The 12,573-nt window shown below is 38.4% G+C and overlaps 1 pseudogene; it reads left to right on the forward strand.

The window, feature by feature from the left end:
* The first annotated feature begins 12,044 nt into the window (after positions 1-12,044).
* On the forward strand, positions 12,045-12,237 carry LOC141410553 (small nucleolar RNA SNORA73 family; annotated as a pseudogene).
* Positions 12,238-12,573: the final 336 nt, after the last annotated feature.

Genomic DNA, 12,573 nt, shown 5'->3' on the forward strand with positions numbered 1-12,573 from the left:
AATCCCTGCATGAGAGTACCTCTCTCATGACCTAATTACCTCCCACTAGGCCTCACCTCTTTAAGGTCTCACCACCTCAACACTGTCACACTGAGGACCAAGCATCTAACACATGAACCCTTGGGGACACACTCAAACCATATTTAATCATAACCCTTCACTTCCTAGAGGGGCTCATTATGGATCTAGGTTCTTTGGGGTCATCCCAGCTCTTGGACACCAGACACATAGCCCTGTACTTTGTGTCTGCAAGTGAGAGTTTGCAGTGTCTTGCTCTAGGACCCTCACCATCCTCTGTGTGGCTCCTTGGAAAATTCCCCCATGTACTATAAGCATTTGTAGGTGTCATATGATACCTAATTCAATGAAAATGCACTGCTAATAGATGTTATATAATTTAGAGAAGAATGACAAGGAAAAATTCTGTACAATGATACACTGATCCTCTATGCAGAACCTTTGGACATGGGGGAGAGGGAGTGTATCTTTACCCAACAACAGTCTGAGAAGTGGTCATGATACACCAGGTTTTCACAGATGAGAAAACCAAGTCTTAGGCACATTAAGTAACTTGACAGAGAGAAACTGGATTTTATAATCAGCCTTTTCAGACCTCCAGAGCATGTTTGCTCTCAACACTGTTGTGCAGTCTCTCTTGTCTGCTTTTTTCATGTCCAAAGTATGATGTAGTCCCTGTAGCTTCCAGTGAGCTACAATGACACATCCTGTTGACCAGTGAGAAAGACTCTGAGAAGGGATATGAGGGACATTGCACAATAATTGACACCATCTCAGTCCCAATACAGAATACCAGACCCTAGACAAGATTTCTCCTATTATCTGATGAGTTAATTTTGCTACCAGAATATTTGCTACCATGGTTTCAGAATTGTGTAGAAATGAATGTTCAAATACTGATATTTAAATGAGAATTGCTCTGCAACTAGCAACAGGCATGCTTTGTGGAACTGGTTGATTCTGTTCAGAACAGCCTCCCATTGTGCAAAATTACTCTTACCATCTGTGTTTTCAGATGTCCATTAAAACACAAAAAGAAAGACTATAAACCTTACCTAAATCCTCTTACTTAAAGCTAGTTTCTAATTTTCATTTTAAAATTTTATTGAATATCAATAGGTTATAATTGCATATTTTATGGTACACAAAGTGATATTAAAATACATGTACACATGGAGTAATACAATAATAGAATCAAATTAATGAACAGATCCAGCACCTTAACACATATATTTTTTCCTCCTGTCAAACTAAAATATCCTTAAATTTATTCCAAGCAGATGAGAACATGGAAGCTATAGAACTCAGAGCCTGGGGTGCCCAGGGTAGTACTTATTCTTCTTGGAGTTTTCAGAAGCTGAAAAATATATGCAAACAAAGTGACTAATATAAACTATAAGAATAGAGACAGTTAAGGTGATGCACATTTAATCTCCACACTTGGGCTGCTGAGACAGGAGGATCGTGAACTCAAGGTCAAGGCCAGCTTGGGCTACATAGTGAGACCTTATCTCAAAAACAAAACAGCAACAACAACAAAAATCAGGTTGGGCATGTAGCTCAGTAGAGGATTTGCCTAGCAAGGATAGGGCCCTGAGTTCAATTCCCACTATTGCAAAAAAATTGTTTTTACCTGATTTGTTTTATTTGTATGCTTTTAATTCTGCTTTTAATTATCTCCTTTCAAGTTTAATAAGATGTATAGAATCTATTTAGACCCACCTGTAGCTCCATGTTCTATATAAGCCTCCTTTCCTCTGGCAAAGCATCAGGTCCTGTTTTTCTTGTAAAACATCTGTACTGAGGTGCAATTGTCATAAGTTTCACATATTTAAGGTGTATCATTTGCTAAGTTTTGGCATATGTATGCAAACGTGAGACCATCAACGCTATCAAAATGTGAACATATCCACCAGAAACTTAGGGTGGGGAATTGAAGTTGACTAAAGAATTTTTGCGTTTATTTATTTACTTATTATTTTTTAAAGTGTATACATCAGTGTTTTGTAATATTTTGTGCAACCATGGTCACAATTTAGTCCAAGAACACTTCCTCAGGCCTAGAAGAAACCTCATACCCATCGGGAGTCACCTAATTGCTCCCTATCCCTTCCCTCCCCTTCTATCCCCAGCCCCTGGCAACCACTAATCTATTTTCTATCTCTGTAGACTTGCCCATTCTGGACAGTTGGTACAAATGGAACCATATAATATGTAGGCTTCTGTGTCTTAGGGCATTCATGTGGCAGGATGTTTTAAGATTCACCTGCATTGTAGCAGGTATCAAAGTAGTAGCATGGATATATTCTAATGAATGCATCATTAGGTGATTTCATCATTGTGCAGATACCATAGACAGTATTTATGGAAACCCAGATGGTATAGACAAGCACACACCTGGCCTATATGGCATATAACCTATCCTCCCATGGTCATGGTGAACAAAACAACACAAGACTGAGAGAACACATCATTAAGGGAAATGATGCAAACAAGAGATGAGGAAAACATGGCAAGGATGAGGCTACTGCCTGTGTAACATGGCACAGTTTTACAGGAAACATTTTTTATTTTACAAGTAGAAGAAACAAACTCTTAAAAAGTGACAAAAAGTGTTGTATGGTAAATACATAAACCAGTAACAGAGTTGTTATTATCATTATCAATTTTATGCCCATGTAACTGCGTGCCATACTTCTACAATACTGACAGCCCAGTGGGTTTGCTGACACCAACATCATCGGAGACACTGGAGTGGGATACTACAATGGCTGTTTTCACTAGACAGTAAGAACTTCTGCAGCTTCATTATGTGTGATCTTATGGGACCACCATCCTATATGTGTCCCATCCTTGACCAAAACATTGGTATTTGGAACATAACTGTACTTAATTCCTTTCTATTGTTACATATTACTTTGTCATAAATATACCACAATTTACTTATCTGCTTATCAGTTGATGGGCATTTGGGTTGTTTCCACTTTGGGGTTATTATGAATAATGTTGCTATAAAAATAGAATAACTGGCTAGAGTTTCTAGCACAACATTGGATAGCAGTGGTAAAGAGAATGTCTTATCTTTTTCCTGATCTTAGGGGAGAAAGTTTCTGGTCTTTTGCTATTAAGGATGAAATGATAGTGGCTCAAACCAGGGTGGTAGCAGTAGGGTGGTGAAAAGTGGTCAGATTCTGGATATATTTTGAGATGAGGTGTGAGAGAGTAGATGTGATGTGTGAGAAAAACGGATTGCCATCCAGACAGACTCCAAGATTCTAACATGAGAGACTGGAACAAGGAGTGTCCAGTGCTAGGATGAGGAGTCTGAATGGAGCAAGCTCCAAACTTCCAGAAAAATTACACTTAAAGTAGAAAAACTTGCCATTTTTGGCAAAACTGCTCATTACCAACAAGATATCCATTTTTTCCTTCCCTTCAAATAGATCCTGACACTGATCAGTGTGCTATATGTTCAACCAAAAAAAAAAATACAACTTTATTTTCTAAGCCTTGCTTACATCAAGGATTCAGAATTCTGACCAGTTACACTGGGAATTTCCCGTACATTCTTGCTTTGCTGATACATATACTTACCATTATCCCTTGTCATTTCCTTAGTCCATTTTCTGCCTGGAATCTAGATATGGGGCCAGTAGTGACGCAGTCATGAAGCAACAGTGAGAATAAAAATCACATACATAGGATGTCTCTGAAGAAAGACAAAAAGAACTGGAGGCTCTTAGAACAGCATGAAGTATTGACCACCCCTGAACTGCTTTCTTTGGTGTTCTTTTAATTGTTCAAAAAAAAAGGAAAGAGGGAGGAAGGGAGGTGAAGGAAGGGAAGGAAAGGAGAGGGAAGGAGAGGGAAGGGGAAGAAGAGGGAGGGAAGGGGAGGGGAGTTGAAGGGGAAGGGCTGTCTCTAAGTCATTTACTGGTAAGCTGAGCACTAGAAAGGCTCTCTTCAATTAAATTTGCCCTCTTTGGGTACTAAGTTCACTACTATATTATCATCCAGTCCTCAAAGATCCACTGTGTCTATCTAAATATAATGAAAAGCTTTGCCCTCTAGAAATTAAAATACACTGTACCCATGTCCTCCCCTGTTCCATCAGGTTAGTGATGCTATCTGAAGAGGGTCTGAGTTAGTTCAGCCTCCTTTGTCTAGGGTGAACCCATGTTGGCTGCCTACGATCTCCTGTGCACATTCACAGACCAGTGATATAAATATCTGTGTCAATGTTTCTCCTAGAATTCAAAAACAATCTGTAGCCTCTGCATTCTTCCCATTATTCCAAAGAAACACCACCTCTGTTTACCTCGTCTCCTGGCTCTTATCCCATTTTTCACCATGTCTCAAAGATCATCTCCCTTAGCTGGAAGTTCATCCTGGTCAGGCAGCAATGAATAATGTCAAGCAGCTGGTCATTCTGGTCAATCTTGGCCTTCCTTTCCCTCAAATAGCACGTATTCTATCCACCCCCACCCCAGCTTCTCCTGGGTGGTTTGCCCACATCACACAGTCAACTTTTTTGTATTCTTTGTTTTAAACATAACTCAGATGCCTCCTGCCTGGTTGAGCATTTCATTACAAGTAACAGCTCTGTCTCATATTCCTCCCTAGAGAATGTCCATCCTCTATTTTCATTGCTCACCTTTTTAATAGCTTTTTAATTCTGATATCATTTTAGACTTTCAGAGAAGTTGAAATGATGGTACATAGAATTTTCATATACCTCTAGCCCATATCTCTTAATGTGAACATCTTATGTAACCATGACATATTTATGAAAACTAAGACACTGTCTTTTCAGCTCTGGTTCACCAATTCTCCCTCCCTGTTGGCCAAAAGGAGGTCTTAAACAGACATTTCCCTCGGAGATTTCTACTAAATGTCTGAAAAAATCAACCTAAAATTGTTTGCCCTAAATTAGAACCTCTGACAGGTGCCAGGACACTTGGTTTGAAGTCTAGGGTAGAAACTTTGTGACTCCTAGGGATGGGGGTTTCTAAGAGGAGTGGGGAGAAGGCAGCTATGTCACCCATGCATGCACATCACTGGACTGTGGGGAGTGAGAAAATTCTGCAGGTTCATGAATTGATAGACTTTTAACCAGATTAAAAGGTAAAGAAAGTGATGATGAGATCAGGGAGTTTGTCCCTGTCAGGAACTTATGGGAACAAATGACATGTCTGTGATTGAATGGTACAATCTGCTTGCACAAATGGTCTAAATAAAAACACAGTTGTAGGAAGTTAGTGCAAAATAGAAACGGGTACAGTAGTGAGATGATAACATCAATGTTGCTCAGAGATCCCTTGGCTATCTCAAATGACATTTCTTTTTAATTACTTACTGTAATTAAATGTTTAAATACTCATGTCTGTTTAATGCTGTCTCTATACAGTGGGATAACTGACATTCTGAATTCTCCAGAACTCATCACAAAAGCACAAATAGTATTAAATTGACCTGAACAAATGGAATATCTAGCACTTGTCAGAAAAATCTAAGACTCTTGGCTGTGATTATTAGAGGCCTGGTTAGGAGTGACCACAGACCATAATGATCATTCTTTTAAAATGTGAGAGTGAATGTCACTTGATGACTGGAAGTGTCCACGGACACAGTATCAGTATCATGGGCTGGGTGATGAACAATGAGCCAAGTACATAGGGGATGGATGTTGAATTCTCACATTAGTAAAGGTGTTTATATACTTTCAGTTCTCTTCAATCAAACTATAACTGCTGACAGTTGGATCAGGAGCCATATTTGTTTGAAAATAAAGAGTGTATCTGAAGATTTCAGAAATGAATCTGGTCTCACCTCAGGACGTGGGTCCATGTAAAGCTCTGTGCATTTGCATCTTCTTTTAAATAACAGGAACCAGGATATGATCCCATACAAGGAGATCAGAGTGCCAGGCAGGGAGAGAGCAGTGAAAAGAGGTGCTCCTCCCATTGGACCGTCCAGTCAAGAAAGCCATGGCTCCAGCACATTAACTCTGCTAGGGATTGGTCATGAGCCTCGTGCAGGACTCAAGTCTTTTGTATGGGCAGCGCAGCCTCTCCTGGACAGTGCCCCTGGAAAATAACCATGCTTTACAGTGAAGAATGCTTTTTCTAGAGGCTCTTCAAGCAGCTGATAGCTTTAAGGAGTGTTCAATTATCTGTGATGTCAGCTTCTGAGAACTTCACTCTTAGGATTTAGGGACTAGTCTTAGAGAATAAGTTGGATTAGCCACAAATAAAAATGAAAACAATGTGGGGAAATGTGCATATTTTTTAGCTGCCTTGTCAAAATGCATATAGTTGTTCTTTTTAAAAAATGCAAAATAAGAAATGGATATATTATAAATTATATAATGATATATTTACATATTAAAGTTTGTATGATACAGAGATATATTTATATATCATAAATATACTATAATTTTATTATATGTAATATAGTATGAAAAATATATTTAGGTATAATATAAATAAATTATAACATATAATATATACTAACATTGGGACATAAAATCATTACTGATGTGGTTATTTAAGCAATATTAAAATTCCCACAAAAGAGACGTTTGGCTTGCACTTAAAGTTCTCGTTTGGAATGTGGTTCGAGGAGTTTCAACAAATAACAGAAACAAAAAAATTCCCTTTGTTTTCAAAGGGTAATTATGTGGAAAGTTGGCTATACACAAGTGAATGTGCTGAATCCATGTAGATAATTTGATGGGTGGGTTCCAAAATCTACTATTGGGAAACACTAAGTTCAAGTGTTCATATGGCTCCCTCTTCTATTTAGTTCCACAGATATTGCTCATAACTGCTCATGAAATCATGTTTAACACATACGGAGTACTTATTGTGTACTATATACTAAATGCTGAGTTAAACCTACTTTATAAACACTAACTTGTTTTATTTTCATAACTCTGTTTGTTATCTACAATTTGCAGATCAGAAAACCAAAGCTTAAAGTGTTAACCCATCTAAGGTAATTTAGAGCTGGGATTTTAAACTTAGATTGCTTTGTCCCCTAAGTAAAAATCCAAGAGACATGCGCCTCCTTAGAGAACAGAGAGACAGAAGGGTCTGATGAAGGAAGAACTAACCTGGGTTTATTTAAAGAGAAATGTTAGTGGAAGTCTAACAGTATGAGTAATAGACCTCTTCCTATTACTAGTAAACTTAAAACTCTGCTAAAAGCAGAAAACAGTGATCACTGGGGATTCATGGGGAATTGGCTCTAAGATGCCCTAAGGATTCCAAAATCCATAGATATCCAAGTCCATTATATAAATGACATAATATTTGCAGAGAATCTAGGCACATCTCCTTAGTTTGACTCAATCCCAGTTACTTGTAATACCAAATTCTACATAAATGCTATGTAAATAGTTGTTATACTTTATTGTTTAACAGTAATAATAAGAAAAAAGTCTCTTCCTGTTCAGTACAGACATTATTTTCCTAATAGTTTCTACCTGTGATTGTTTGAACCCACAGATGAGAACCTGTGCATATGAAGGACAGACTGTATTGAAAGAAAGGAAACATTTCAATTAAACAGAGGGGAAATTACCCACTTTAAATGTCTACAGTTCTCAGTCTGACAGTTCTTGATTTTCCTTTCCTCTATTTAGCAGCTTGGGTCTTAAGAACCCATGATGAGGTGGCAGAACTCTGGGGCCTCTTGAAGTCCCCATAGGCAGTGCCCACAGCACATGCAGCCAGGAGGCCTTTGGACACCTGAGGCCAGTCTTCTCATACTTTTCTGTTTTGCAGGAAAGGGACATGGGCCAGGGACATTTTATCAGAAATCAAGCAATTGAAGACCCAGGAAGAACTAGTTTTTTCTCTGTTAAATGTGTTTTTTTCTTGATGTTTTTGAAGGTCTTTTGTAAATTCTAGTGTTATAATCTGAGTATGGTTTGACCCACCAAAATTTATGTTGAGGCTTAACTCCTCAATGTGACAGTGTTGGAAGTGGGAAGTGACAAGCTTTCAGTGATGAGTCTTTCATGAATAGATTAATGCCATCTTGGGGATGAATGAGCGCTCACTCTCCCAAGACTGGATCAGTCACCTTGATAGCAAGTTGCTTTATACAAAGCAAGGCCACCCTGAGTGTTTTGTCTTCCCTTCTACTTCTCCATCATGTGGGGTGCGGCACGAGGCCTGAGGAGATGCACCTCTCTAATGTTGAACTCTCCAATCTTCAAAACTGTGAACAAAATAACCTTCTCTTCTTTATAAATTACCCAGTCACAGGTATTCTGATTTAGCAACAGGAAATGGACAAAGAATCCAGAGAAGAAATCCATAGAAGGATGATACCGGGTATGATGGAAGGGACCCAGGATTTGGAGACAAGAGTTTCTGGTAAGTCATTGCTATAGGTTGGATCTTGAGGGTTCCCCAAAAGTCCATAAGTTGATGGCTGGTATCCATGCTGTATCATGACTAGAAGGTTGTGAAATCTTTAAAAGGCAGGGTCTAGTTGGAGGAAGTTGGGTCACTGGGGACATGTTGCCTTGTGGGACCCTGGCCCTTTCCCCTCTCTGTCTTTGCTTGTTGGCCACCATGAGGTGAGCAGCCTGTCCTGCCGTGTGTTTCTGCCATGATGTACTATGCTACCATAGGCCCAAAGCAACAGGATCAGTGACCACTAACCAAAATATACCTTTCTTCCTCTTAAATTGATAACCTCACGTATTTTGTCACAGGAATAGAAAACTAACTAATAGATCCACAGTGCTGCTTCATTTTTATTTTAACGAACATAAAATTATCCCCAAAGTTTCCCATCCACTGATCTGCTTTCAGTCACTGTAGACCAGTTTGCCCTGCTAAACTTACAGGTAGATGAACCTGCCTAGTAGCATGTAATCTTTTTGTCTGACTTCTTTCACTCAGCACAGTTATTTTCAAATTCATCCATGCCATAGGCATTAATAATTCATTCTTTTTTATTAACTGCTAAGAAATAGAGGCAAATGGGCAGTTAAATGATAAAAGAATTTATGCAGAAAAGCTCCCTCCAGAGCTTGGTGTAAGCTCAGTAGAGATTCAACCACATTGACTATGCTTTTGGGGGTCACTGGATGACAATCAAGTCAACATCTCAGGATATAGGTATTAGGTATGTGCTATGTGCCGGGCATAGGTCTGACACTAGTGATACAAATGTAAGAAGTGAAGACCATTCAAAAGGAGCCATTTGTCTGGTGAGGTAGAATTGCATTCATGATAAGAAACCTCAGAATTTATGAGATCCAGTAGAATCTCCTGAACAACTTGATAATATTATTTTTACCTTTATCTTTGGTGATAAGTATATTCTATGTTATCTTTTATTTTTATAATAAAATGGCATATTGGTTATCTATTGGCGCATGACAAATTACCCCATAACCTGGCAGCTTAAAAAAACAAAAACATTTCTTATCTTCTACTTTCTGTAGGTCAAGAATCCAGGACATGTTCTGGGTGGTTCTGGCTCAAGGACTTCATGAGATTGAAGTCAAGCTGTCTGCCAGGCAGTATATGCAAGATCTGCTAAAAACTTCACTTGCATCCTTGCTGGCAGACCTCAGCAGACTTTGGTTCCCAGTCCTGTAAACCTCTCCATTGACTGAGTGCTTTCATGACATGGGAGCTGGCTTCCCCCAAACTATGTGATCTGAGAGGGGTGGGAGCCACAGCCTTCTCAAAACCTAACATTGGTCACAATGCAACCAACCTGGGTAAAACAAGAGCTGGGAGATTGACCGCATGTGAGTGTGAAGAGCAGGGTGGGGCCATCTCGGAAGCTAGCTACCACAGAGATAACTAGGAGCAGATGTGCTTATGTAGCTATGCCACTTGATTCTATTTTCTGTGTGAATGGAAGCTCATTGTGATTCAATATCACAATGACAACCTTTTAAATACCACAATGGCTTCTAATGTCACAAATTGCTGAGCACAGATGAGAAGATAGTTACTATACATCTCATTTATTGCCATTTATTTATTTACATGGATTTGTTCCACTAAAACAGCTCCCCAGTTACCATGGCAACAGAGGGGCAGTAAACTTCCCTCAAGCACAAATGCAATGTTAGGAATAAAATTAAGGAGACATGACACAAAGAGCAGAACTGTATGTAGAAGTAGAGCATACTGTTCTACTGTGTTCCTCATCCACTCCATCCAACTTCAAGACCCTTAAAACATTTTAAGTTTTAAAAATATTTTTATTATATTTCTTCGAAATGAAGTCATGCATGGCCTCTTTTTGAGGCCCTGACTTTGGTCCTTATTGCATAGTTTAAATTTACCAGGTGAATGAGGAACACAGAGGTGTGGAAGGTGGTAGGCAGAGTCAGGGGAGGGAGACAGGAGAAGGGACTAGTCCCAGACCAGCTGTTCTAAATTTATTTGGTCCAGTGTTTGGTTCCTAGCATGAACTGTGGCTTCTGCTAAGCCAATTGGCCTCTCAGTGTCATAGATTGCCCTTAATCTTCTCCCCAAAGCTGCTTTGAACAATGTCAAGCTGGAATTTTGAGGCTCTCAAATGAAAGGCATTGTGCCAGGGGAAGACATCAGAGATCTCTGAGCAGACCTCCAAGTGTTCTTCCTCTGCTTGTTTGTTCATACAAGAAGGAAGAAAAAGGATCAGCAGTGTCCGTGTAAATCAGGTTCATTGGAAAACACTCTTGCCATGAATAAACTTTAAAAAAAAAGTCTCGGAAAATCTACATAGAACCTTCACCTAAATGCGACTCAATATCTTCCTGGAGAAAATGACTCTCCCCACCACTCAGAATGATATTCTGTTAGCAAGTAAGTTAGAGAGCAACTAACCATGTCTGACATGCTCATTAAAACTGACAGTTATCAGAGGGAATGTGGACATCTCCCTTACAATTCCATGCCTTTCACATGCTTTGAGGCTATGTTTTAAAGGTATGCAAATTCATGAGTTCTACAACTTGTTGTTGGAGTGTTTCTTTGATTGTTAACGATTTTGTCCTTTTCATGCTCTTCTTGTTCTGGCTTTAGTTTTGATGTATCACCTTTCTTTTAGTTAGTTGTTCTTGTGGGTTATTAAGGTTAGGTGTGTTTTTTGTGAACATCAGCTGACCAGATTAGGGTTGGCTCTTTCTTTTTTCTTTTTTTTTTTTTAGTGGTACTGGGGTTTGAACTGAGGACCTTACACTTACCAGGCAGGTGTTCTACCACCTGAGCCACTTTGCCAGCCCTGGGTTTTTTAAATCCAATTTGAAAGTTTCTATTTTGAAATAGATGAGTTTAATCCAGTTACATTTATCATATCACTAATATATTTGGTCTTGTTCTACCATATTCTTTTATGTTTTGTATTTACCATAACTTTTTTCTTTTCTTCTTCTGTTTTCCTTCCCTTGAAGTTAAACATTTTATTTCTATTATTTTTGCTATCACATTTTACCTGATTTATATTTTATATTTTAAATAAAGGAAAAACTATTCATTATGTGTCTTAGTCCTCAAAATAGTCAAGGATGTCTAATCCCCCTCCACGTTCTGGTGCCTGGGATTAAAATTTTCTTATGTTTTTATCCTTCTCTCCAGAATAAATTATAATTTAACTTAAAAAAAACAATTTATAGGTAAATCTACAGCAGATTACTTTGTGAATTCACTTCTCTTTTTAACAGAGTGCATCCTTAGTAATTCTTTGAGCAAGAGGTCTGAAGGTAATTTGTTCTCTTAGACTTTAATCACCTGACAATGTTTTATTTTACCTGCTTCCTTGAATGATGAACTTACTTGTTATAGAAGTTGATGTTTTTAGTTAATTCTCACTTATCAGTTGAAAGATATCATGCTGTTGGGATTTTTTTTTACACTTATCATTGCTACTGAGGAATCTATCATTTTCTTCAGTATTTTTTCCTCAGCCATTTTTTATTCACTAATTTTTAGGATATTTATTTTCTTAAGTTTTCTGTAACTTCATCTGTGTCATCTTATCTGTTTGTTTTCTTTGGAACTTGGCAAGTTTTCAGTATAGAGCCCTGTCCTCTGTTCAAGCGCCATGGGAGAGCATAGCACTCTGTTCCATGGTATACAGTTCCTCTCCACAAGGTTTGAGAAGAAGCTGAGCCTTAAGTCTGCATCTGCACTTTCCTACAACTTCTCAGGGTCCTGTGGACAGTGACTGAGGAAGCAAACCATGCAGGAAACAGGCCAAGACCACTCAACCTGGATGTAAGCTAGTCTTATATGTTCTAAGAAAATGTTTAGTCTTCTTGTATTCATTAATGAATACTTTGCTTTGAATAATAACTTTTTAAAGTTAAAAATTAAGAGTCCTGTCTTCAGTTCTAGAATTTCAACTACTTTCTGTTTTATGATTGACCTTCTCATTTGTTTCTATTTTGCCTCCTAGATTTCTTCTAGAAATATATTGGGATTTCACATTCTGTCTTCCATGTCTTTTGTCTTCTTTGGATCTCTTGCCACAAATGTGTCTATTTTAGATAATTTTTTTCAATTAGCTCTTCCAGTTTATTCTCTCTTCAGT

The sequence above is a fragment of the Castor canadensis genome, chromosome 8, assembly GCF_047511655.1.
Source record: "Castor canadensis chromosome 8, mCasCan1.hap1v2, whole genome shotgun sequence".
NCBI lineage: Eukaryota > Metazoa > Chordata > Mammalia > Rodentia > Castoridae > Castor > Castor canadensis.